This window comes from Phacochoerus africanus, chromosome 7 (genome assembly GCF_016906955.1).
Source record: "Phacochoerus africanus isolate WHEZ1 chromosome 7, ROS_Pafr_v1, whole genome shotgun sequence".
NCBI lineage: Eukaryota > Metazoa > Chordata > Mammalia > Artiodactyla > Suidae > Phacochoerus > Phacochoerus africanus.
In genome coordinates, this window is record NC_062550.1 from 8,995,376 (window position 1) to 9,021,302 (window position 25,927).

At 51.5% G+C, this 25,927-nt stretch overlaps 2 long non-coding RNA genes across 5 annotated transcripts; one reads left to right on the plus strand and one right to left on the minus strand.

Moving 5' to 3' along the window:
• The first annotated feature begins 2,159 nt into the window (after positions 1–2,159).
• On the plus strand, positions 2,160–10,392 carry LOC125131643 (uncharacterized). The gene is made up of 3 exons (XR_007136000.1): positions 2,160–2,273; positions 7,008–7,096; positions 9,213–10,392. It is a non-coding gene; the product is annotated as an uncharacterized LOC125131643 (long non-coding RNA).
• A 633-nt stretch (positions 10,393–11,025) lies between these two features.
• On the minus strand, positions 11,026–24,274 carry LOC125130647 (uncharacterized). 4 transcript variants are annotated; one of them, XR_007135760.1, is made up of 4 exons: positions 24,139–24,274; positions 21,752–22,001; positions 17,962–18,040; positions 11,026–11,396 (listed from the first exon to the last, which is right to left on the minus strand). It is a non-coding gene; the product is annotated as an uncharacterized LOC125130647 (long non-coding RNA). The 4 variants fall into 4 exon arrangements; XR_007135758.1 differs by lacking the exon at positions 24,139–24,274 and adding an exon at positions 23,075–23,214 and having other exon boundaries at positions 21,752–22,204; XR_007135759.1 differs by lacking the exon at positions 24,139–24,274 and adding an exon at positions 22,798–23,033.
• Between the last annotated feature and the right edge of the window lie 1,653 nt (positions 24,275–25,927).

Below are 25,927 nucleotides of genomic sequence, written 5' to 3' on the forward strand. Positions count from 1 at the left end.
GATCGAACCTGAAACCTCATGGTTCCTAGTCAGATTTGTTAACCACTGAGCCACGACAAAAACTCCTTATTTTGTTTTCCTTTTGTTTGTTTTTTTTTTTTGCCTTGCCCATGGCATGTGAAAGTTCCCAGGCCAAGGACAAAACCCACCCCACAGCAGTGACCCGAGCCACAACAGTGACAATGCTGGATCCCTAACTCATTGCGTCACAAGGCAACTCCCGTGCTTTAAATATCTTACATTAAACAAACTAACATTTATGACCCAACTTACCATATAACAATTGTAGGTATATCCTTATTTAAAAATAATCCCTGGAGTTCCCATCATGGCTCAGTGGTAACAAACCCAACTAGTATCCATGAGAACACAGGTTCGATCCCTGGCCTTTCTCAGTGGGTGAAGGATCTGGAGTTACTGTGGCTGTGATGTAGGCTGGCAGCTGTAGCTGCAATTAGACCCCTAGCCTGGGAACCTCCATATGCCGAAGGTGTGGCCCTAAAAACTAAAATGGAAAGAAAGGAAGAAAGGAAGGAGGAATCCCCAGAGTCAAGGCAGGTCTTCCCTGAATATGAGGCCCAAGCCCACAGGCCTCCTGACCCCCACAGGTGACAGGCCCCACTGTGTACACCAGGGGTCTCGGATGGCTGCAGGTGGAGCAAGGAGGTGAGAGGGTGGGAGGCATCAGGGGGAGCTCCAGAGGGCCAGGGTGTCTGTCTGTCCCGGTCACTGTTCCTTCCTCAGAGTCAGGACCTGGTGCACAGTAGGCTCTCGACACGCATTGTTGGATGAGTGATGACTGAGCTGAGGTGTGGCTGTGGGGACAGAGGGAGGGCCCGGGGGAGAGGACTCTGGCCATCACTCCTCCACGCGCAGCGGGACCTCCCGTGGCCTGCAGCTCGGAGCAGGTGAAGCTGGGTGGAGAGCCAGATGCCTGGGTTCTGATCCCGGCCTGCTGCGTCACAGGGCAGGTCACGTCCCTTCTCTAAGTGTTAACACGCTTGTCTGTAAAACAAGGATATGGCCCATCGCGACTTTGGGGTGTTGGGCAGCATCAGACAATCCTTCGAGGTCCCTTCTAGCTCTAGGGTGCGAAGGAAAGATTTGGGAAAGGGGAATTCTGTTGAGGACACAGAGGCAAAGGGGACAGAGGGACAGTTTTTGTGCCCCAAACCAAGCACCTTGCAGATGCAGACGTTTTAATGATCAGTGGGGAGCATGTGTGTGGTCCCCCACGGACCAGCCCACACCACGCCTTGCTACAGTTTTCATTCCCACAATTAGATCTCACCCCCCGCCCTGCCCGGAGCTGGGCCGTTAACCCCAGGTTTGGCACAAGCACGTCTGAGAGCAATGCTCACACGCTGCAGCCAAATTTCCACACCGGCCCCATCGCTTTTCTTTGGCTCGCCAGCCAGCTGGCCCCCTGCAAACCCAAAGAGCCAGCGCTGGCTCTCACGATTTAGATACCACCCCCCTCCTTCGTGCTCGTCCAGCCTGGAAGTCTGCCAGGGCTTATGTGTTCTGGTATCACTTCCCCTCTTTTCATTTGAAACACCATTTGCCTGCCTTTAGCATCTGGCTTCCGTCCCATTCCTAAGCTTCCTCAAGGATGATGACAGGGGTTCTGGGGCTATGGCTCCCCAGACACAGCTGGTCCCCGGAAGCTGGGCATCAACCGCAGCGCTCGTGGCGCGGGGGCTGGGGGAGGGGAAGAGGGAGGTGATTCTGGCTAAATGTTATTTATTTACTTCTTTAGGCTGCATCAGAGGTCAAACCTGTGCCACGGCAGAGATCCCAGCCACAGCAATGATAACGGTGGACCATTAACCGGCTGAGCCACCAGGGAACTCCCTAAATGTCTTTTTTTTTAAAATTAATTTAATTTTTAAAAGTTTTTTTTGGCTTCTTAGGGCCACATCCATGGCATATAGAGGTGCCCAGGCTAGAGGTCTAATTGAAGCTACAGCTGCCGGCCTACACCACAGCCACAGCAACGCCAGATCCTTAACACACTGAGTGAGGCCAGGGATCGAACCCGAACCTCATGGTCCCTCATTGGATGCGTTTCCACTGTGCCACGACGGGAACGCCTGTCTTTTTTTTTTTTTTTTAGTTAAACTTTTTATTTTGAAATCATCGTAGATTCACATGCAGTTTTAAGAAATAATGCCAAGATCCGGTGTACCCTTTATTAGTTTCCCTGAATGGAAACATCTTGCAAAGCTGTAGGCCAGCCTCACAACCAGGAGGTTCACTTGGATACAGTCAAGGTAAGGAGCATTTCCATCCCCATGAGGACCCCTCCTGTTGTCCTTTTATGGCCCCACCCACTTCCCTCTAACCCCTACCCCCCCTTAACCCCTGGCAAGCAGGAATCTTTTTTTTTTGGTCTTTTTAAGACTGCACCTGCAGCATATGGCAGCTCCCAGGCTAGGGGTCGAATCAGAGCTGCAGCTCCCAGCCTACACCACAGCCACAGCCATGCCAGATCCAAGCCATGTCTGCAACCTACACCACAGCTCACGGCAACGCCGGATCCTTAACCCACTGAGCAAGGGCAGGGATCAAACCTGCATCCTCATGGATACTAGTAGAGTTCGTTATTGCTGAGCCATGATGGGAACTCCTGAATCTGTTTTCCATTTCTGCAATTTTATCATGATCAGAATGTTATATAAATAGAATCATACAGTATGTAACCTTTTTGGGTTGGCATCTCTCACTAAGCATGATATGCTAGAGACCCATCCATGTCGTCGTATATTTGAATGGTTCATTCCTTTTGGTCACTGAGTGGTTTCCCAGAGTATGAATGTCCCCCAGTTGGTGTAACCTTTCGTTTGTTGGAGGACATGTGGGTTGTTTCCAGTGTTTAGCTATATCATGAGTACAGTTGCTAGAAACATCTCTGTACAGGTTTGTTTGAGAAGACAAATTTTTGTTTCTCTGGGATAAATGCCCAGGACTGCCATTGCTGAACTGTATGGTAGTTGCGTGTTTAATTTTTTAAAGACATTGCCAAACTCTTTTCCAGAGTGGCTGTACCACTTTACGTCCCCACCAGCAATGCATACGTGATCCAGTTTCTCTGCATCCTTGTCAAAATTTGCTGTCGTCACTCTTTTTTATTTTAGCCATTCCAGTAGGTATATAATGGTATCCCATTGTGGTTTAATTTGCATTTGACTAATGGTTAATGACGTCGACTGTATTTCCATGTGCATGCGCCGTCTGAATATCCTCTTGGATGAAGTGTCTCTTCATGTGTTTCCTCATTTTCTAATTCTAATTTTTTTCTTTTTTTTTTTTACTGTTGTTTTTTGGGAGTTCTTTATGTGTACTGGGCACTGATCCTTTGTTAGGGTAAGTGGTTTCCTCGCAATCTATAATTCTTTTTTCATTTTCTTAACAGGTTCCTTCACAAAGGAACACTTTTCAATTCTGAAAGAGTCCAATTTAGCAATCTTTCTCTTTATGGATTAACAAAAACATTTGGTGTCAAGTGTGAGAACTGTTTGCCTAGCCCTATGTCCCAAAGTTTTTCTTCCGTATTTTTTTTTCTAAAAGTTTTATAGTTTTATGTTTTGCCCTTAAGCTCTTGGGCCATTTTGAATTAATTTCTGTACGAGATGTGAGACTCAGGTTGCGGGTTTGTTTTTGGTGTGGTTTGGGTTTCCTATGGGTATCCAATTGCTCCACCATCTATTTGATTAAAAGTCTGTCTTTCTTCCATTGAATTACTTTTGTGTTCTTGTAAAAAATCCGTCAGGAATATTTGTGTGGTTTATTTCTGGGTTCTCTAACCTGTTGCATTGATCTACGTGCTATTCACTCTGTTGATACAACAAAGTTTTGCTTACTATAGGTCTATAATACATTTTAGATGCCTTATAAAATGCTGCCATAAATCAATTAGACTGATTCCTTTCATTTTGTTCTTTTTCAAAACTGTCTCAACGATCCTGGCTCCTTTCCTTTTCCCTATAAATTTTAGAACAATCTTGTCTATAGCTACAACAAATCTTGCTGGAGTGTTTAAAGGAACACACTAAATTTGTATTTCAATTTGGGGAGAATTGACATCTTTACTATGCTGTCTTCTAATTAACGAACGTGGTGTATCTCTCCATTTATTTATCTTCTTTGATTTATGTGATCAGCATTTTGTAGCTTTCAGCATGCGAGTCCTGTATCCATATGTGTTTTGTTAGACTTATACCTAAGTATCGTAAATGCCATTTAAATTTTTGGTGCCGCATGCTCATTTCTAGGATGTAGGAACACTGTTGATTTTTGCACATATATCTTGCATCCTGCCACCTTGCTGAACTTGCTTATTAGTCCTAGGAGGGGTTTTTTGTAAATTCCTTGGGGTTTTCTATGTAAACAATTGTGTCCTCTGTAGAGACAGTGTGTTTGTTTGTTTTCTGTTTTTTTTTTTAGGGTTTTTTTGGGGTGTGGGGGGTTTTTTTTTTTGTTTTTTTTTTTTTTTTTTTGTCTTTTTAGAGCCCCACCTGAGGTAAATGGAGCTTCCCAGGCTAGGGGTCAAATCAGAGCTAGAGCTGCAAGCCTACGCCAGAGCCACAGCAATGCCAGATCCAAGCTGCATCTGCGACCTACACCACAGCTCACGGCAACGCCGGATCCTTAACCCACTGAGCGAGGCCAGGGATCAGACCTGCGTCCTCGCAGATACTAGTCAAATTCGTTTCCATTGAGCCACGACCGTAACTCCATTGGAGAGACAGTTTTATTTCTTCCTTTCTGATCTGTATGTTGTTTTTATTTCTTCTTGCCTTCCTGCATGAGTTCGGACTTCCACCACTTTGCTGAACAAGGATGTGAGAGCAGATATCCTTGTTTTAGTCCTGGTCTTGGGGAAAAGCCTTTCGTCTTATACTTAACACTAGCTGTAGGGGTTTTGTAGACACTCTGCCAAGTTAAGGATATTCCCCCTCTACTCCTTTTTTTTTTTTTTCTGAGAATCTTACCGTGAAAGATCATAATTTTGTCACATGTTTTTCTCCACCGATGGATATGACCATGAGATTTTTCTTCTTTAGCCTGTTAGCATAGAGGACTACCTTGATTGCTTTTCAAATATCAAACCAGTCTTGCATCCCTGGAATAAATACCTCTTGGTCAGGATGCATAATTCTTTCCATGTTTTGTTAAATTATATTTGATGATATTTTGTTAAGGATTTTTGGACCTATTTTCATGAAAGAAATTGGCTTGTGGTTTTCTTTCTTTGTACTGTCTTTGTTTGGTTTTTGTTTTTTTTTAAGGTCTGCACCTGCAGCATATGGAATTTCCCAGGCTAGGGGTCAAATCAGAGCTGTAGCTGTCAGCCTATACCACAGCCACAGCAACGCAGGATCCCAGCCCCATGTGCAACCCACACAGCAGTTTGCAGCAATGCTGAATCCTTAACCCACTGAGTGAGGCCAGGGATCAAACCGCGTCCTCATGGATATTAGCCGGGTTCATTACCACTGAGTCATGGGAACTCCTGTTCGGTTTCGACACTGGGAATACTAACTCCATAAAAAGAATTGGGGGAGTTCCCGTCATGGCTTAGTGGTAATGAACCTGACTATTATCCATGAGGATGCAGGTTCAATCCCTGACCTCACTCAGTGGGTTAAGGATTTGGTGTTGCCGTGAGCTGGGGCGTAGGCCAGCAGCTGTAGCTCTGATTCGACCCCTTGTCTGGGAACTTCCATATGGTGCAGGTGCAGCCCTAAAAAGACAAAAATAAAAAATAAAATAAATAAATAAAATGAATTGGGAAGTATTTCCTCCTCTTTTATTCTCTTGAAGACATCACATAGAGTTTGCGGTAATTAAAACATTTGGTCAAATTTCCATGGTGAAACCATCTGGAGGAATTTTTTGAGGCGGGTGGGGAGGAAGGGCCTGTGGATTATTTAGAAGTGTTTTGTCTAATGTCCAAGAGTTCAGAGATTTTCCTGTTACTTTTTTTTTTTTTGCCTTTTCTTGGGCCGCTCCTGTGGCATATGGAGGTTCCCAGGCTAGGAGTCTAATCAGAGCTGCAGCCACTGGCCTACAGAGCCACAGCAACGCCAGATCCGAGCCGAGTCTGCGACCTACACCACAGCTCACAGCAACGCCCGATCCTTAATGCACTGAGCGAGACCAGGGATTGAACCCACATCCTCATGGATACTAGTCGGGTTCATTATCACTGAGCCACAATGGGCACTTCTATTCTGTTTTTAATTTCTGTTTTCATTTCCTGCATTCCGGTGGGTTACTGGAACATTTTTCAAAATTCCATTTTGATTTACCTATATAAAGTGTTTTAAAATGTCTACCTTTGTATAACTTTTTAGTCGTTTCTCTAGGTATCACATTATATACACAATGTATCACGGTTTATTGTCGCTTTACCAATTTCAGTGAAGTGTAGAAATCTTACCTGCTTTTAAGTCCCTTTACTTTCAGCTGTTTATAATACAATTACCTTAAATATTTCCTCTAGGCACCTTTAGAATGACATCAGAAGCTGTTAAAATTTTTGCTTCAACTCTCAAACCCCAGAAGAGAGGGAAATTCTAATGCGTTAACCTATATTTTTTATTTGCTGTGTTCTTTGTTCCTTCCCTCTGTTTCAAGGTTACTTTTTTTTTATATATATCATTTCCCTTTTGTTTTGAGAATTTTTATTGATTTATTGATTTGTTTATTTTTGCTATTCTTTTAGAGTGGATTTGCTGGTGACGAATTCTCTTGGTTTTCCTTTACCCAACCCAAGCATGTCTTGATTTCCCTTCATTTCTTTCTTTCTTTTTCTTTTCCTTTTTTTGGCTATACACGTGACATGTGGAGGTTCCCAGGCCAGGGGTTGAACCCACATCACACCAGTAACAATGCTGGATTCTTAGACACCCCCCCCTCCCCAGGGAACTCTGATCCTCTTTATGTCTAAATGATATTTTCTCTGGATATAGGATTCTGGATTGAACGTTCTTTTCTTTCAGCGCTTGAAAAATATTGTGCCACCAACCTCCTGAACACTGTAGCTGCCGAAAGAAAATCTACTGTCTTTCAAGCTATTTTTCTCCTATAGGTAACATCATGTGCTTCCTTTAAAACTTTTTTCTTAGTTTCTGGTTTTCGGGGGAAAAAAATTGACCATAATGTCTTTGTGTGGATTTCTTTGGGTTATTCCACTTTGGGGTTCACTCCGTCTCTTGAAACGTATAGACCTACATCTGCGGCCAAATGGTCAGCCCTGATTTCTTTGAGCACATTTTTAGTCCTGCCCCCTTTTCTTCTCTTTCTGGGACTCCAATGACATGAATGTTAGATCTTTTGTCATAGTCCTGTAGCTCTTTGAAGTTTTGTTCCTTTTTTTTTTTTCCTGTCTCTTTTCTCCCTGTAATTCAGGTTAGGTGATTTCTATTGTTCTGTATAGATGGTTCCTAACTTAGGATGTTTCAACTTAGGACTTTTTGACTTTATGGTGGTGCTAAAATAATACACATTCAGTAGAAACCATGCTTTGAATTTTGATCTTTCCCAGGGCTAGGGATATGCAGTACGACGCTCTCTTATGATGCTGGGCAGCAGCAGTGAACCACAGCTCCTAGTCAGCGACCCACTGCGAGGGCAAACCACTGATATACTTACAATCACTCTCTGGACCCAGCTCGTTCGCTTTTTCACTTTTGGTACAGTATTCCAGAAATTAAATGAGATAGTCAATACTGTATTATAAAATAGGCTTTGCATTAGCTGCCTTGGCCTAACTCGAGGCCAATGTAAGTGTCTGAGCGTGTTTAGCATAGGCTGAGCTAAACTAGATGGTAGGCTAGGTGTATTACATGCATTTCTGATTTATGCTATTTTCAACTTACAGGGGGTTTATTTGGGCATAACCACATCCAAAGTCAAGGAAGATCTCTTTCCCAGATGCTTTCCTCTATCCCCTCCATTCTGGGGTTGAAATATCTTCTATTTCTTTGCTGAGGCTTTTGATTTTTTCATTTGTTTCCAGTGTGCTCCTAACATTTCTGATATCTCAGTCTGGGTATTTATTGACTGTCTTTTCCCATGCAGTTTCAGATCTTCCTGGTTCTTGGTGTGAGGAGTGATTTTCTATTAAAACCTGGACATTTTTGGTATTATGTTACGATACTCTCTATCTTATTAAACCTTCTGCTTGGGCTGGTTTCCTCCGATGCTGCTGCAGCTGGGGAAGTGGGCATGCTGCCTCATGCTGTCAGATAGGCTCAGGAGTCCAAGTTCCCCACCGGACCTCTATTGATACATGAAACAATGGGGCTCCTTATCACTGCTTAGGTGGCAGCGAGAGTCCCAGGTCTTTACTTGGCTTTTGCCTTGGCTTTTGGGAGCCCCTGACTGTAACCCATTGAGGGTGGAAGTCAAGTTTGTACACTGACTCTTTGATGGGGTGGATGGAGCGACAGATATTTCTGAGATATTTGGCTGGAGTAGAACAATTAATGTCTAACCTTTTTCTGTCTGGATAGGCTGCCTTTTTTCTCTTTTCGTTTTTGTTTCACAAGAGAGAGAGAGAGCAGGCTTTTGTAGGGAGTAGGGGGTAGCTTTTAATATCTATGCCTCTTGGCTTCTCCAGGTTGCTGGCTTCTAGGCTCCAAGTCTGGGATGTATGAGGCAAATTAAAAGGAAGAAAGAAAAAAACAACAAGGAAACTCATCACGGTGTTATTCTTTGGGTTCTTTGATCCTGAGCGAACCTGTCTCCTTCTCCTCTCCTTTCAGTCTCCTTGTTCTTGTTTTATCCATTATGTTGATGGTTTTCGTTTGCACTAGTGGGAGGACTAGGAAAAAGAGGATGCCTCCTACATCTTCCCTGGGATGTAAACTTAAAATTTAAATTTCGCCTCAAATGGAGGTTTTTGAATTAATTAAAATCCTTGGTTCTTCGGATACTTTCATTGTCCATGCAAGGTTCTCTCTTATTTTATATCAAGTATATGTATGTGTGTATAAAAATCTCCCCTCTTCCCTGAACTGAGTCTTCTTCCCCTCCCTCCAAAGGCTCTCCATCTAGAGGAGACATCTCAATATAGGTCCTTAAGTATGTATGCAGCCTCAAAAATATGCAGCGTGCGCGTGTGTGTGCATGTGTTGAAGTGCACACAAATGGTAGCGTGTCAGCTATCTCATCTTATTTATTTCGCCTTTTACCCCAAATAGGTCTTTTTGGTTTGACCCATGCTGTCCTAAAGATGGACCACTTCTCAACCGTCACATGCATCCAGCACCTTTTGACCGACCTATTTCTCTGGTTGGGGAAATCCGGATCGCCAGTGCTTCAGAGCTCCTGCAAGCCATGCTGCCAGGAATATGCTGAGCATGCCCCCTGCGGACCTGGGCGTAAGGTGCTCTAAGGTTTACACCGAGCTGAGAGTGGCTGGATCACGGGCACCTGGCATCGTAATTGCTCCAAGTCCTGGCATATTGCCTCTGGGAGGGCAGAACCTGTTTATGGTTCTGTCAACAGTGTCTGAAAAATCCTGTTGGGAAAACTAATTAAAATAGCTTTGAGAATTCTTGGGTAAAGCAGATATTATTTTGGCAAGGTGAACACTGCCCTCTAAGTCATGTTTGGGCTTGCAAACAACTAGGTGGCATAATCCAAGTTTCCCCTGGATTTCCCGGGATAATCAGGGTGGAGTCCTGCCTGGCCCATGGAGGGGACTTAGGTTGGAAGTGGGGAAACATTTTGAAGCAGGGAAAGACTTGAAGCCCCAGAGATCCTGGAAGTTAAAATAACCACTGGGAATTTTGCATGAATGGGAGGCAAAGGGGACATCCCCTAGTATGGAACCTGGTACTCAACTAAAGTATCAGTGAAGGAAGGAAGGAAGGAAGGAAGGAAGGAAGGAAGGAAGGAAGGAGTAATTGGCCTGTGCCTCTGCACACTTGCCGGGACTGGGGTCTGTGCTTCTGGGAACCTCAAGCTGTATTTCCCATTGGCTCTGCCAGCTGGAAATGCACACTAATGAAAGGACAACCTGTGTCTTTGAGGCCACCAACCCCCTTCCCTTGATCACCCTGCCTATCTCTTCCAGCCTCTCACCAAGCATTCATTCATTTGTTCACAAAATACCCCTAGGCACCTAATGGCCCAGACTTTGCGCTAAGCTCCCGAAAGGACCCCGGGATGTTCACGGGATGGCACTATTCGTCAGTGTGGTGCCCTCAGCCTGGTGACACCTGCCTTTGTTACGGGGCCTCTGTGTTGGTTGGAGCCCCTTCCCCGATCATCCAGTGTCAACCAGCCCCACCCCTGCGGTATTTTCCATTGCTCGTCTGGATTTCCCTTTGGGGGCGTTTATTGCAATAAGTGCATGTCTATTTATTTCTGCAATTATTTAAAAAAATGGAAAACCTGGAGTTCCCGTTGTGGTGCAATGGTTAACGAATCCAACTAGGAACCATGAGGTTGTGGGTTGATCCCTGCCCTTGCTCAGTGGGTTAAGGATCCGGCGTTGCCGTGAGCTGTGGTGTAGGTTGCAGACGCGGCTCGGATCCTGCGTTGCTGTGGCTCTGGTGTAGGCCGGTGGATACAGCTCCGATTAGACCCCTAGCCTGGGAACCTCCATATGCTGTGGGAGTGGCCCCAGAAAAGACAAAAAAAAAAAAAAAAGGAAAAGCCTAACCTGCTAACTTGTGACTGTTTTATTCACAGGTATATGTGCCTGGCACATAACAAGTGCTCAATAAATACTGCCATGTGACTGTCAGATGAATAAGAGTTGAAAGGAAGTTACCTGCAGCTTTTTGAGGAGGGAGAAACCACCTCTGTCTGGGGCCAGAAGGCAGGACTTCCTGGGGGTGGCGGTGAGCCCAGAGCAGCGTTTACCAACGGGATACAGGAATTCCCGGCAGAGAGAGCGACATGGAACTAGATGGAGCTACACGGTTCCGGGAACTGAGGATGAGTTGGTGGGAACCACCGTGGAGGACTTTGGGCTTTGTAGGTGGAGGTTTTTTTTTTTTTTTTTTTAACTTTTTATTGAAGCGCAATGTAAAGAAAGGTGCTTACATTGTAAATGTCCAGCAGGATGAATTGTCACAAGCTAAACACACCTGTGCAAATAGTGCCCAGATCAAGAGATAAGACACTGGCCGCACTCAAGAAACCTCCCTCGTCCTTCCCCTCGTTCCTCCCTTTTTGCCCAAAGAGCACCCCTGTCCTGACTTTGGTACAGTTTCTTTCCTCTCTTTTTTTCTTGACATTCACAGAAATGGATTCACACAGTATTTACTTCTTTGTGTCCAGCTCCTTCCTCCCCAGACTCTGTGACAGGCGTCTAATAATCCCATTCCATGCTACTGCAGATAGACATCCTGGTTATTTCTGGGTTGTGGCTGCTGTAAATAAAACAGAATAAAAACATGCATAAAAACATCTTGTGGATGTCTTTCAAGGGACAAATGCAGGCATTTCTGTTGGACATATGCCCAGGAGGGGCACTGCTGGATATAGGGTAGCCTAGGCTCAACTTTAGTAAGACAGTGCCAAACCGTGGTTGTACCCAGTATGCCCCCTTCAGCAGCAGGGTTCTGAGAATTCCAGTTGCTCCACATCCTCGCCAACACTTGATATTTTTTATGATTATTATTTTTTTTTTTTGGTCTTTTTAGGGCCGCACCCACAGCACATGGAAGTTCCCAGACTAGGGATTGAAGCTGAGTTGCAGCTGCGGCTACACCACAGCCACAGCAACATGGGATCCGAGCCGCATCTGCGACCTACACCACAGCTCATGGCAACCCCAGATCCTTAACCCACTGAGCAAGGCCAGGGATCAAACCCGAGTCCTCATGGATCCTAGTCGGGTTCATTACTGCTGAGCCACACTGGGAACTCCTCTATGATTTTTATTTTAGTAGTTTTGGCAGATGTTTAGTGGCATCTCATTGTGGTTTTATTTTGCATTCTCCTGACGACAGACTAACAATGTTTTCATGTGTTGATAGGCCATATGGGGAACCTCTTTTGTGATGGGGCTGTTCAAAATGTCTTGCCCATTTTCCACCAGTTGCCTCTCTTTTTCTTATTGATTCATAGAAGTTCTTTGTATATTCAGGTACACATTTTGTCAAGTACTCACTGAAGGATTCAGCACCAGGGACTGATATGGGTGAACTGTGTTTCTAAAAGCTTCCCCTGGCTGTGGATGCAGGGCAGACTGACCATGAGATGGGCAAGGGGGGGGGGTGATGGTGGAGGTGACCAGGGCAGCAGCTGTGCGGCTGGACAGCAGGGGCCAGAGTCTAAGCTACTTCAGCAGCAGCATGGACAAGCAACATCTGTCATGCCATGTCATGACGAGAACAAGACATGTGTAGTGACAGAGAGAGGGGGTGACAGGGCTGGCTTCCAGATCTCCCTGGCTGGCTGACAAGCTGACGCATTCTGCCCACCCAGCCACCGGCAGCCAAAGGCTGCTTTGTCCTCCCAGGCCCCACCCAGGCCTGCTGGTCAGGGATGCTCTGGGGTCACCGCCGGGACACTGGAGAGAGTGCCCAGTGTAGAATCTGGGTCTCCCATGGCAACTGGGGGATAAACACCCCCCCAACACACACTCACAAATGGCTGGGCTGGTTCAAGAAGACCCTGTACCCCAGATGGGTTGGCAGCTGTGGGATCAGGGCCCAGTCTGGGTGGACAATGACCCCCTTTCTGCAGCCTCTTCATCCCTGCTGAGCCCAGGCTCAGGGGATGAGGGTCCTAGGCTGGTCCCTGGGGAAAGAGTGGAAACAGATCCTGCAGTGTCTGGGCTTCCGATGAGCGGTGGGGACAGCACTCTGAATGCCTCCCAGAAAGCCAGGACCCTCCCTGCCCTACACCCTGCCCCATCTGTAGCCCCGGTTAATTTCTTGACAAATGCCCCACCCCGCCTCTGTTTCTCAGGGTTTACTTGGGAGAGTCTCCCACCCTCTGCATCTTGCAGCACTGGGTTCAGCGATCACAGCATTTCCCCGGTGGTGCGGTAATTAAGCCTGACAAACTCTTTCCTTCTGTTACACGAGGCACGCAGCCCTCACCGTGTGCCGCGCTGTGTCAGTTGCTTTGCATATGTGATGCCATCACTCCTCCAAGGACCTCTCATGAAAGCATTCATTACATCTTATACTCGAGGACCCTGACTTGCCCAAGTTCACACAGCCAGAGTGGTGGAGGTAGGATCTGAACTTGGGCCAGTTGGACCTTGAAGCCCCGTTCCTCTGTGTCCCCGGCCACTGGGGGGACACTGTGTCCCCGGCCACTGTGCGTGGGAAGGGGCCTGGCTCGTCTGTGCTTCGAGAGGAGGGGGGAGTCCTGAGAGCACTCGGGTTCATACCCTGGCTCTGCCCTACCTCACCGGGTGACCTTGGATGAGTCACTTTTCTTTGGGCCTCCACGTCCCCATCTGAGCAATGGGGTCATCCCTATGCAGTCTGGTTCCCCGGGATCAGCAGAGCCAGGCCAGGGAGCGCAGGCAGAGCTGAGCCCAGGTGGAAGGGGCCGTTTGCCTCTGTCACATGCTACTTGTTTGGCTCCTTCCTGTGCCTAAGCTGACCTTTTCTGTTCCTTTTTTGGTGTCAGGGAAGCATCAGATGGCTTCTCCACCCCAGCTCTCTCCAGCCTGCACTTTTCCCAGCTTAATCAGCCTCCAGCTGCCCAAGTGTCCCAGGCGGGCCCTGGGTTCCGGCCAACGGTGGCCACCCCCATCCCAGGGCTCCAGGCCTGGCCAGATGGGCAGCTGGTACTGGAAATAGCCTTGATGGGAGATGTCCCCCCTCTTTCCGGTGCTCAACCACTTCCTCTCTGACAGAGCACACTGTCTCCAGAAGGTTCTGCTGGACTGAGGACATGCCCGGGACCCTTGTCTGTTGTCCTGTAGTAGCAGTCACCCAGGGCTTCCTCCTTGGCATCCAGGCCCTTTCCTCCGTCCTGACAGGACCCCGCAGTCCCCAGCCCTTGGCCGGGTGGGGTTGACACCCCCTCAGCTCCAAGTGGGCCTTGATTGGTTTAGGTCCATTTCGACAAGTCATCCCATGGCTGCTGGGATTGGTTCAGGGATAGACACGTGACTCGAGTCAGACCAATCACAACGACAGTCTTTCCTTGAGGTCTCCTGGAGGTAAAGAGAAGCAGGGAGACCCAGACCTGACGGGAGGGACATACTGAGCCACCACCCGGCCCCCAGCCCCAGGGGAGACCCAGCCTGGGAAAAGAATGGGAACACAGAGCCCAGAGATGGAGGCAGAGAAACAAGGTCCGGGCAGCTTATTCGCATGGCTGTATCAAGCTTTGCTGGAAACTTCAAACAAACAAACAAAAAAACCCCAAAACCTGCTTTTCAGTTACTACACAGCCCATAGATTTTAGGGGTTGCCTTTGCTCTTTTTTTCTTTTTACAGCCGCACTTGCAGCGTATGGAAGTGCCTGGGGAGGGGTAGAATCAGAACTGCAGGTGCAGCCTACACCACAGCCACAACACGACCCTATCGGAGCCACATCTGCAAACTACACTGCGGCTTGTGGCAATACCGGATGCTCAACCCACTGAGGGAGACCAGGGATCAAACCTGCATCTTCACAGAGACAACACCGGGTCCTTGACCTGCTGAGCCACAACGGGAACTCGGATTTTAGTTTCTAAAAACCACCTTAAGTTGAGTTTTCTGTTCCTAGGAACCTAGAAATCCTGAACAAGACCTGTTAATGTGAGGGCCAGACCTCGAGTCCTCTTCCTGCAGGTCCCTGTCACAGGATGGAGCCCAGGGCGGGCCGAGCACCTGTCCTCACCCCAGGCAATGCTTGTGTGGAAATAGGACCAAAACCCATCCTTGGTCCATTCTTAGTCTCAGAGCCAGAAGAGCACCTAGAGGCCTTAAGTTTAAGGCCCCTTTTTCAGATGGGAGCACTGAGGCTCGCCACCGTCCCTCCTTTCCCAGTCTACTGGCTTCATGCCCAAAGCCTCAGGCAGATGGGAGGAGCCGAGGACCCAGCTGTGCCCAGAGTCCCAAGGCCTCTCCTGCCCCAACTCCAGTTCATTTGAGGATGAAGCCTGTATGCCCTGCTGCTAAAACGAGAGTGGGTCTGGCTTGTGCACGGAAGAGAAATAGCTCTCACTGGGGGTACTCTCCGTAGCCCTCAGGGTCAAGTCCAACCCTTTCGCCTGACCTCCTAGATGCAATCCCCTGTACTTTTCTCCTTCATCCCCTCTGCTCCTCCCTTGAGGCAAGCAGGGGAAATCTGTAGTAACTGCACAGGCTTCGTCTCTGCAGAAATGGGTTGGATATTGCTGAGCCAAAGGGTTGAGTCCCTTGAAATTCGAGACCATGAATCTCTAGTCCGCCGTTGGTGTTTGTTCCAATTAGCTGTTTCCGCGTCATGAAAGCCCAAGACAACAATCATCTTATCTCTTATGGATTCTGTAGGTCGCGGATTTGAGAGGGGTTTAGCTGGCTTGGTCAGGGTCTCACAGGGTGGCCGTCAGATGGTGGCTGCGGCTGGAGCACCTGAGCCCTGGCCGGACAGCTCCCTCCCTCCAGCCTCTCCATGTGGTCTCTGCAAGGGCTAGCTTGGGCTTCCTCACAGCATGGCAGCTCAGGACGCCAGCATGAATGTTCTACAGGATGGAAGCTTTTCTCACGCAGCTTCAGAAGTGGTGCACTGTCAATTCTACCCATTCCATGGGTGATGAGCCCGTCACAAGCCTGCCCAGGATTGGACAGGAATTAGGCTCCACTTCTTAGTGGAGGAGTGGGAGGTTCTAGAAGAACTTCTGGGGTGGGAGATGTTCCACCTTGGGAAAATGCAATCTGCCAGAGTGTCGAGGGGCCATCCTGCCACGCGTCTCTTGGCCAGTTGTTTTCCCCTCCATATACTCAGAGAGGGCTCTTTCGCACCTTCTCCTCCCTCTGCAAACCTGGTCTTGCTGCTTTCTCATGGGAATAACAAGGAATCATGGGAGAACTCCTGGCGCTGGGCCCTGGGTCTTCTGGATGGAGTGTCTGAGAGTGTCCCTCAGCCTCCCCTGTCACTGGTGCCCTGGACCCCACCCCTCTCGAACCACCGTTTCCGCTCTCTGGGGTTGCTCTTCAGGGGAGAGTGCTCGATTCTACTCCCATCTTCAAAACACAACAGAAAATGAACCAAACCCCCAAACAACCCTGTCTTCGCCTCACCGCTCACGGCCTCTGCTCCCAGGTTAACCCGAGCATTTGCAAGGCCTAGGATAAGAGCATAGATGGAGGCCTGCATCCTCTGAGCCTAAATATCAAAATGGCATGAACACTTTAACCAGATGTTAAATCAAATACATTCCCTTTTTCTACCTGAGAAGTAGATATATATTTTGGCTGTACCCTTGGCACATGGAAGTTCCCGGCTGAGGATCAAATCTTCGCCACTGCAGGGACAATGCCAGATCCTTAACCCTCTGGGCCATACGAGAACTCTGAGAAGTAGTTTTTTTTTTTAATCCTTTTAAGCCTGCACCCACGGCAAATGGAGGTTCCCAGGCAAGGGACTGAATCGGAGCTACAGCTGCCAGCCTACACCACAGCCACAGCAATGTGGGATCCGAGCCACATCTGTGACCTACACCACAGCTCACAGTAACACTAGATCCTTAACCCACTGAGCGAGGCCAGGGATCGAACCAGCAACCTCATGGTTCCTAGTTGGATTCATTTCCGCTGCACCACGACGGGAAATCCTAGATCTTCTTAATGAAGGGTTTAGAGTCAGAATTCTCCCACTCCTGGAACATGGTGGCATGGGGACAGCCAGCCCTGGCCCTGGTCCCCAGCCTAGCCCCTTCCTGTCTCACTCTTGAGTCTGCCCACACCTTGGATGGCTTCGAGCACCGGTGTGCGAACAAACCAGCCCAGACCAAGCTCTGCTCACTGCCCCCCACCCCCACTCCCACAGGAAACAGTTGCCCCTGGGCCACCATTTGGGAGGGCAGTGGGAAGAGGCCGGCGTGGGTCTGTCTGAAGTCAGCACAGCTGCTCTTCCTACAGGCACGCTCTTGGGAACGACTGTCTCAACTTGCCATCTTAACTTCCTCTGCCCTGTTCTTCCCTGAACCCCCTCTTTCCCATCAGGCTTGCCCCACGGCTCTGCAGGAACTGTGTCGTGTCCCCACCCACCTCCATCTGCCGTGCGCCCCTCCCCCACCTCCACCGGTCCCTCCTCATCGCATCTCTCCGACTTCTAAACGTTGGGGGAAGCTCAGGGCTCGATCCTTGGAGTTCTTCTTCGACGACACCATCCCCGGGGCCATCACATCCTGTCTCGTGGCTTAATGATCACCCACAAGCCAATGGCACCCACACGTGTGTCCCCAGCTTGGACCCAAATATCAGGCTCCCAGATCTGACTGCCCTTCCATTGCTCTCCGTGAATGGCTCCGATTTATCCCTGTGCATCTCAGTGGCACCTGCCGCCCTGCTCCCGCCGGCCCCAACCCACCTGGCAAGCAGCCTTCCCTTTTCTTTGCTTGTCCCTGTCTCAAGGGGCAGACACGGTCAGCTCCGCCTGCACACACGTGGAGGTCCCCGTCCTCCTCACCACTTCTGCGCGGCCGGCCCAGCCTGGCCCCCCCAACCCCCCAGCCCTGACTGTCCCCCGCCCCTCAGGCTGCAGCCAGGGTGGGTTATTACCGTATAAATCAGACCACTCACTTCTTTGCTCAACAGCCCCAGTGGCCCCCACTCTCACTCCGAGTGAAAGCGGCCCCCATGGACTTTGCCTCCCCGTGCTCCCCTGGGGTCCGCCTTTGCCATCTCCCCGCTCCCACCAGAAGCCCCCTCCTCCAGACCCGCCTCCTTCGGTCCCACATCGAAGGCCGCCCGCTGAGATCTTCCCTCAGGGCCACACAGAAGACCACCCAGCTCCCCACCTGGCCTCATCTCTCCTCAGAGCGCCTCTTACCGTCTGGCAGCGGCGGATACACTTTACTCCTTAATTCAGTCCTCTCCCCTCGATTCTCTCCACCTGCACGGAAGGGAGCCTGGGGATGGAAAGGCGTGACACAGAGTAGATGCTTAGCATAGATAAACACGTTTCTCGTTTCTCAAGGGAAGGAATCGCTGATCTGTCTTGGTGTTCTTTCTCCCTGAGTGCCGCTCAGCTTCAGTGTCTCTCTCCACCCAGCACGGCAGGCCTCTAGTGAGCCGCAGTGTTTGTCACTCTTGCTCTGTAGTTAATCAATGTTCCAAACAAGGGGCAGGTCCCCTAACCACCCCCTCTGCCCCTTGCACTTCCCGGTTACCGCTTGCCCTCGCTAAAGCCCTCCTGGGAACCATCACCTTCTCCGTGAAGCCCTCCGGAATCCCCCATCTCTCTCTTGGTCTGGGGGCCTCTGGAGGGGAATTGCATTCCACCTGCGTCAGCATTATCTGTGATTGGTGACTGTCCCACCTCCCCAGTGGACGGCCAGTGCGCTGGCCAGGGAGGGAGGGCTGTGTCTTGGGCGTTTCTGTAATCCCACACTCCACCCAGCCTCAGCATGCAGTAGGTGCTCACTGTTTGGAGAGCTGAGTTGGTCATTTGGCTTAGGTTCATGTTCAAGATTTTCCAGCAGGCCTCAGTGTCTTTTATTTGAAATCATTTATTTACTTTCTAGTTCATCCTTAATGTGTTTTTTTTTTTTATCACCTTTAGTTACCTTTTTCTGGTTGTAAACCAAACGCATGTTCCTGGCAGAAGACACTGAAAAAGGGCAAAGTGTGGCTCAGCAGGTTATGGACCCGACTAGCATCCACGAGGAGGCGGGTTCGATCCCTGGCCTCGCTCAAGAGTTTAAGGATCCGGCATTGTGGCAAGCTGCAGTGTAGATCACAGATGCGGCTCAGATCCCATGTTGCGGTGGCTGTGGTGTAGGCCAGCAGCGGCACCTCTGATTGGACCCCTAGCCTGGAAACTTCATATGCCGCAGGTGTGGCTCTAAAAAAAACAAAAAGAAAAGAAAATATGCAAGGGTATCAGTGAAAGACAAGATTACACATCGTCTAGCAACCTAGAGATAATCATTGTTAGCAATGGAGGCACATTCACTTTAACTTTTCTTTCTGGGTCCCCATTTTTTTCTCTTTAGTAAATCTTATATTGCGATCATTTCTTATGTCATCACTATTCCTTTTTTTTTTGCTTTTGTCTTTTTAGGGCCACACCCATGGCATATAGTGGTTCCCAGGCTACACCTGCCGCCCTCACCACAGTCACAGCAATGCCAGATCTGAGCCACGTCTGCGACCTACACCACAGCTCATGGCCATGCTGGATCCTTAAGCCACTGAGCGAGGCCAGGGATCGAACCCGCAACCTCACGGTTCCTATTCAGATTTGTTTCCGCTGTGCCACGACGGGAACTCCCCTTATCCCTATTCTTGCAAGACGTCATGTGTAATGACTGCATACTATTCCACCGTGTCAGTTTATCATCCTTTTTCTCAGCAAGCATTTCACACACACATGATCACAACACACGTTCTCCAAACACAATACACCCCCCACCCTGACCGGCACTCCTTGGCTCCCAAGCTCCACAATGGAGGTGATTTCCCAGCACAGAGGACCCAGCAGGGTGGGGTTCCAGCCTTTTCCTCTTACTGTCCCTCAGACAGACACACACAGGACAGGCAGACAGGGAGAGCCGGCAGGAGGTGGAAGGGATGCAGGGCAAGTGGAGAGGATGGCTTTGGGGGGAGTCCAAGCTTTCGGAGGGACCAGGGGGTGGGGAAGGTAGCGTCGTTGGGAGCAGGGTCCTGGCTGCCCTCTGACGGGAAAGCCCCAGGCAAGAGCAGATGACAGAATGGGGCTTTCTCGGCCTAATACTCCCAAGGCTGGACGGAGAGAATGGTCACAGAAGGGAAAGTTTGAACCTCAGAATCCTGGGAGCATCCGGGTCTCTTGGAATCAGCTTCTGAACCGCGTGAAGGGCCGCGGAGGGAGACCCCTCTGGGGGGTCTCTAGGAACCAGCAGAGGGCTTGGGGTGGCCCTCGTGCTGCAGGAAAAGAGAGAGGGAGGGAGTCCAGACTCTGGCGCCCCAGGCTTGGCCCCAGGTGTGTCCTCCTGCCCTTCCCCCATCGTCCCTGTGTGGTGCCTCCATTCCCCAAGGGCAGAGGGCAGCTAAGAGGGCACACCTGCTCCAGAGTGCCTGGCTTCCCGAGGAGAGAAGTTTTCTTTCTTTCTTCCTCCCTCCCTCCCTCTCTTTTTCTTTCTTTCTTTTTCTTTCTTTCTTTCTTTCTTTCTTTCTTTCTTTCTTTCTTTCTTTCTTTCTTTCTTTCTTTCTTTCCTTCTTTCTTTCTTTCTTAGGGCCCCACCTGCAGCACATGGAAGTTCCCAGACTAGGGTTCGAATCAAAGCTGCAGCTGCCAGCTTGTGCCACAGCCACCACCACAGCAAGGCAGGATCCAAGCCATATCTGCAACCTACGCCAGGTCCTTAACCCATTGAGCAAGGCCAGGGATCAAACCCGAATTCTCATGGATACTAGTCAGGCTCTTAACCTACTGAGCCACATCGGGAATTCCAGGAGAGGATGTTTCTGAGCAGACCCCTGTGGAGCTGCCCTGTCCTGGCTCCTTCCCAGAATGCTCCGCTCTCATGGGTCTGAAACCAGAGGCCGTTTGCAGAAAAATGTGGAGACGAATGAACTCAGCTCTGGGTGGTTTTAGGGAAGAACAGGGAAGGTGTGGGGTCCAGAGCCAGCTCAGCGTGGCTAATTGTGGGATCTTGGAGCAGTCATTTCCCTCCCAGGATCCCCAAGGCGCACCCAGGCAAGAGGATTGGGAAACTGACCAATCTGGGACTGGATTGTTTCCAGCTCTTCTCGGAGCCTCAGAAGTCAGCAGACCATTGCTGTGGAATGGACTTGGCCCTAGATAAACAGTGGAAACCCCTGTAACCCACGCTAGGACAGCCTCAGTGCAGAGAAGGGCGGTTTCCACCCTTGGTCAGGTGAAGAGGCTCCGCAAAGAGGCAGTAACTACACTGTGACATCGCAGTGTGGTGATGCTGACATTGCCCAAAGCAGGGAGAGAAGCCTCCCATTTTGCAGGTGGAGAAACTGAGTCCCATAAAGGGAAAGCAACTGTCCCAGGTACTAAAGACTAGAATCCAGTCTTTAGTCACTGCCTCTCCCTCTCCTCCCCCTGCCCAGCCACCCCTGTCCCCTGGCCATTCTCCAAAACTTCCCTGGGGTGGGGGATAGGCTGGGGAGCCCTCCAAAGTAGACTTGAAAGCAGAAAGCAGAAACCCCTTCCCTGTTGGCTGACTGCCCCCAGACACTCCCCCAGATCTCTGCTTCCAGGGTTGGGGGTTATCAGCTTCTGTGATAGCCTGGGATGAGTGGGACTGGGAGGACAAGGGTCCCCTATCCCCCCAAGTCCAAGGGGCACCCCAAGCGGGATGCTAGTCTGCCATGCCAGGACAGCGTGGCACTGGGCCAGCACCCCCGGCAGCGGCAGCTCCAGGCAGCTGGATGGGCTGCTGCCAAGAATGTCAGGAATGCAGTGCGGCTGTGTCCCTTCAGCTCCTCTTCCTCCCCCCACACCGAGAACAGGATATTCCCTGTCCAGGGAAGCCTGGAGTCCAGCCCCTTTATGGGAAAACCACGGGGCATGTGATGGGCATTCGATATGGGGACACCTGGGAGTCTGGCCCTGCTGGGGAGGACATGGCAGGTCCGTGTGGGCTCAGTGTGTGTGGAGGACTTACTGTGTGCCAGGTGCTTCATGTGTATCAGCTCAATGTCACAGCAACCCTGGGAGATTCTGTGTCACAGATCAGGAAATTGAGGCTTGGAGGAGACAGGGAACAGGCTTGAGGACACCAGCTGGCGAGTGGCAAAGCCAGGCTTAATCCAGGCCGGGCTGATCCTGAGGTCCTTGCTCTTAGGCCACTAGGCCGGGTGGCTTCATCTCCACAGTGGCCACTGGCGACCATGCCTTGGGGTCCCGCATGGTACCTGCAGAGGATGGAGGGTGTGCTGCAGAGAGGCAGCCCCTTCCTGTGGGCAGCTTGTCTGCTGTGCAGTTGGCAAAGGGTCAAGGTGGGAGGTTTGTCTCCGAGATCCTGGACTAGAGGCTCAGCTCTGGCCCTTCCTGGCCATTCCTGCAGGGGCCCAGCATCAAGGAATCCCGGAGTTCGACCAGTGTCTTTGTGGACGCTCTGTGATGGGCAGAGGGGCTGTCACTTGCGGCGGTGGGGGTGGGGCACAGGGATAGGAGACAGAGAAGGCTGAAGGGAGATGGCAGGGTGGGGGGAGAGCGGAGCTGCGCCAGACTCCAGCCCTGTGACCCTAGAGGTGCCATGTCCTCCCCCCGCCCCCCCAAGGCTGTGCGCCCATCTTCTCCCTCCCGAGGCCGGCCGGCTTGTCTGGGCTGCTCCTCTGGGGCACAGCCCTGGCCCAAGGAGGTGCAGCCTCCCCCGCCCCTCTGCCCCTCCCCCTGCCCCTGGGCCAGACCCTATTGGTGGGTGGGCACAAGAGAGGACCATAGAACTTTGCGCTGTGCTGCAGAGGCTGCCCAGGCCCAGGTGATTGAAGAACCATCTGTCCTGGGGGATCGACCCACTAGACTTGGAGGAAACCAAGGCTCAGGGGCCCAGGTGACCTGCGTGACATCCCAGAGCCGGTCACCTAGCAGAGCTGTGATTGGAATCTGGGTCTTGCCCCTGGTGCCCGCCCCCCCCCCCACCCCGGCCCTCACCCAGGGGGTCTGGGCTGCAGTCGCCAGCCCCTCCCCTTCCCGTTGGTTCCCTACCCTTGAGGTCTGGCTGGTTCTGCTCCAGGGTGTTGTCCTGCCCTGGCTCCTGGTCCCCAGGGGAGTGGGGCTGGGGGGGCCAGGGTCAGGTAAACAGGATCCCGGCTTGCCCTCCCTGACCTTGTTTACCTCCCGAAAGAATGCGAGGGCATTCCTTCCCTTCCCCGGCTGTGAGTCACCCCTCAGCAATGCGCCGGGCTCCCGGGCTCCCGCCACCGCCACCGCCGCCTGGGCTCCCATGCACTCCCCCTCAGACCCCAGCCCCTGGCCTCCTCACCGGCTGATGTCAACCCGGGCTCCCCCTGCCCACCCCGCAGAGCCCACCGGGCCTGGAGTTGCCACGGCAACAGCTCACAACAGGAAGCAAGGCCCCCGCCGAGGCCTGAACTGGGGCAGAAACACAGGAAGCGGCGCTGAGCACCGCGTAGCATTGTCAGTCCCGTAAAAAGCAAAACAGGACAAAAAGATTTAATGAGAACAATTAGAAAAAGGAAAAAAAAAAAAGGCCTAAAAAACAAACAAAGCCAAACAGCCTGAAGGCAGGAGGCTGGCAGGGCTCCAAGAACCCCGCGTTTCCCTCCCAACACAATGTCCGTTCAATAATACTTCCTTCTCAGAAGAAGGCTCCTGGGGAGGAAGAGGGGTCCTTCCCAGTGGCTCCTCTGCGGAGCCCCCCAACTTCTGAGGGCCAGATGGGCTCGTCTCCACCCCCACCCCAAGGCCTGCCAGGGCAGATTCTGCTCAAGGGTAGAAAGGGAAACTCAACTCCTGGCACTGCTGCCCCCCCCCCCGCCCCCGCCGGGGGAGATTCTGTGCAGTGATGGTCCCTCCGGAGCCTCAGTTTCCTCCCTCATTTCCATCATCGCTGTCATCAGCATCACAGCATCACCCTCCCCAGCTTGCTGAGCCATTGTGAGGTTTAAATGGGCGGGCACATCCATGTGCACACAGTAGGTGCTCCATGCACACAGTAGGCATCCCGTGTGTGTGGAAGAACCTAGAGAAAGAATGAATCCGGTGGAAGTTCCATGGAGGCAACTTTTAGCTCAGTATGAACGAAGAGTCAGAGATGGACAAGATGACCTGGGAGGGACAGGGGCAGACCTCCCGGGCAGTGGCGGTGGGTGAGTGGAGGCCGGGAGGCTCGGTGGCATCTTGTAGCGGGGCCTGAGCCCTGGGGTGGGGGAGGGTGCGTGGAGGCCCCTCAAGGCCCCTCCCCTTCCCCCAGCTGAAGGCTCCTGCCCAGAGATTCTGCTGGACAATAGAGTCTGGTCCTGTGCCCTGACCGTGGAGGAGAGCCTGCAGTTCCGGAGGGCGGCGGGCGGCACTCTGCCCACTTACCTGGAAGGGGCCCAGGAGCTCAGACAAAGCGAAGGCTCTGGGGCAGAGGGGGCCACCATCCAAGGCCTCAGAACGTGATGAATGTGAACGACACCGGCTGGACGGTGGCAGAGCGCGGGTTGTCCTCTGCGATGACAGCTCCAGCACCAGCCGTTGGCCCAGCGCTCCTGCCAATGCTCCTGATAGAAGAGGGGGGGGTGCGGGGCCGGTGCTGGGGCTCGAGGGGCCGGACGCTTAGATGAAGAGGCTGACCCAGGTTCGAAGCCAGCCCCAGGCAGGCCAGGAAGCCATACGGAGGAGACAGACCAGAAGAAGCTGCTAGGAGTTCGCTTGGCAGTGATGAAAGTGGTCGCTGACCTACCCAGGGGACAGTGTGCTCAGAGGTGTGTTCTGGGCACTGGAACTGCGCCCACGGGACTCTCATAAAATAAGGGGAGACCCATTGAGAAAGAGGGGTTGGAACCAGGTCATGGACGACCTCGAGGGCCACACCCAGGAGTTGGCGCCTGGTACTCCAGGGAGCAGGGAGCCACTGGTGGCTTCTGAGCAGGGCAGGGATACTTGCAATTGGATCATTTAGGGAGCTATCTTTGGGCTGATGAGGAATGGGAGGGACACGCCAGGAGAGACCACAGATTGGGGGATCAGGGAATCTGGAGTCTACTGACTTGGTCGCTTCTCTTTTGAACTCAGTGATAATGACACAAAGTAAGGGTTCAGTCAGTATTTATTGAATGAATGCATAGGAACCACCTTAACTGAGATGTTTATTCTGCACACAGTATTTCAATAACTCACTACAACCCTACAAAGTAAGCCTCAGTCTTCCTAGTTTACAAACAAGAAAATGGAGGCTCAGCAAGGTGGAGGGACTTGCCCCAGGCTGCACAGCTTGTAATAGTGGAGCTGGGGGCCAGCTCAGCTCACTCTACCTGCCATCTCAGGAATGCCACACTGCAGTATTTGCCCTGGGCTGGCTCCACGCTGCGCCTTGGGGACACAGAGAGGCTCAAGCCCCAGCTGGGCCTCTGAGGAGCCCCTGGATGTGTGTGTCAATTTCCCCAGCCAGAGCCTGGGGGTGGTAGAGGAAGCCCCAGGCCCCTCGGAGCTCTCCTGCCCCCCGCCCCAGGGAGGCGCTGAGCTGTAGGGGACCAGGTGGGTACCAGGGAGGGCTGAGGGAGGGGAAGCCTGGGAAGGGAGGGAAGGAGGGGCGCCTGAGAAGAGATCGGGTAACCGTGGGGCGTCCTGAGGAGGAAAAGGAACAGAGGCCCGGGCCAGGTGGGGGAGAGGATGGAGAAGCAGATGTGGTGGGGGCAGGAGCAGGTGCCTCGGAGGCTGGGAGGAAGTGAGTCTCAGCCCGGAAGCCGGGCCCCAGACACAGGGTCTGGGGTTTGAGGCTGCACCTGAGGGTCTCAGGTGGGACCCGGAAAGGACTCGCTTGCCCGCACCTGTCCTCCTGCCTCCATATCCGGCACCCCCGACGCACCTGCCCTGGGGCCTGGTGGAAATCCTCCCGGGGGCTGTCGAATGGGCTGCAGGAAAGGGGATACAGTCTGTGGGTGGCTTGTGCCTGGAGCAAGGGAGGGAGAGGGGGCTGGGCGGGGCAGGGAGGAGCCCAGGGGGCCTCATGGGAGGGAGATAGGTCTCAAGGACAGGAAGCGACAGAGGGTCATCCCAAATGGCTGAGGAGGACCCCTGTTCTGCACCAGGGTGGGGTCTCTGCAGAGCTGTTCCCTCTGGGCCTCAGCATCCTCTGTGAGATGAAGCTCTCATTCCAGGGAGTGGCCAG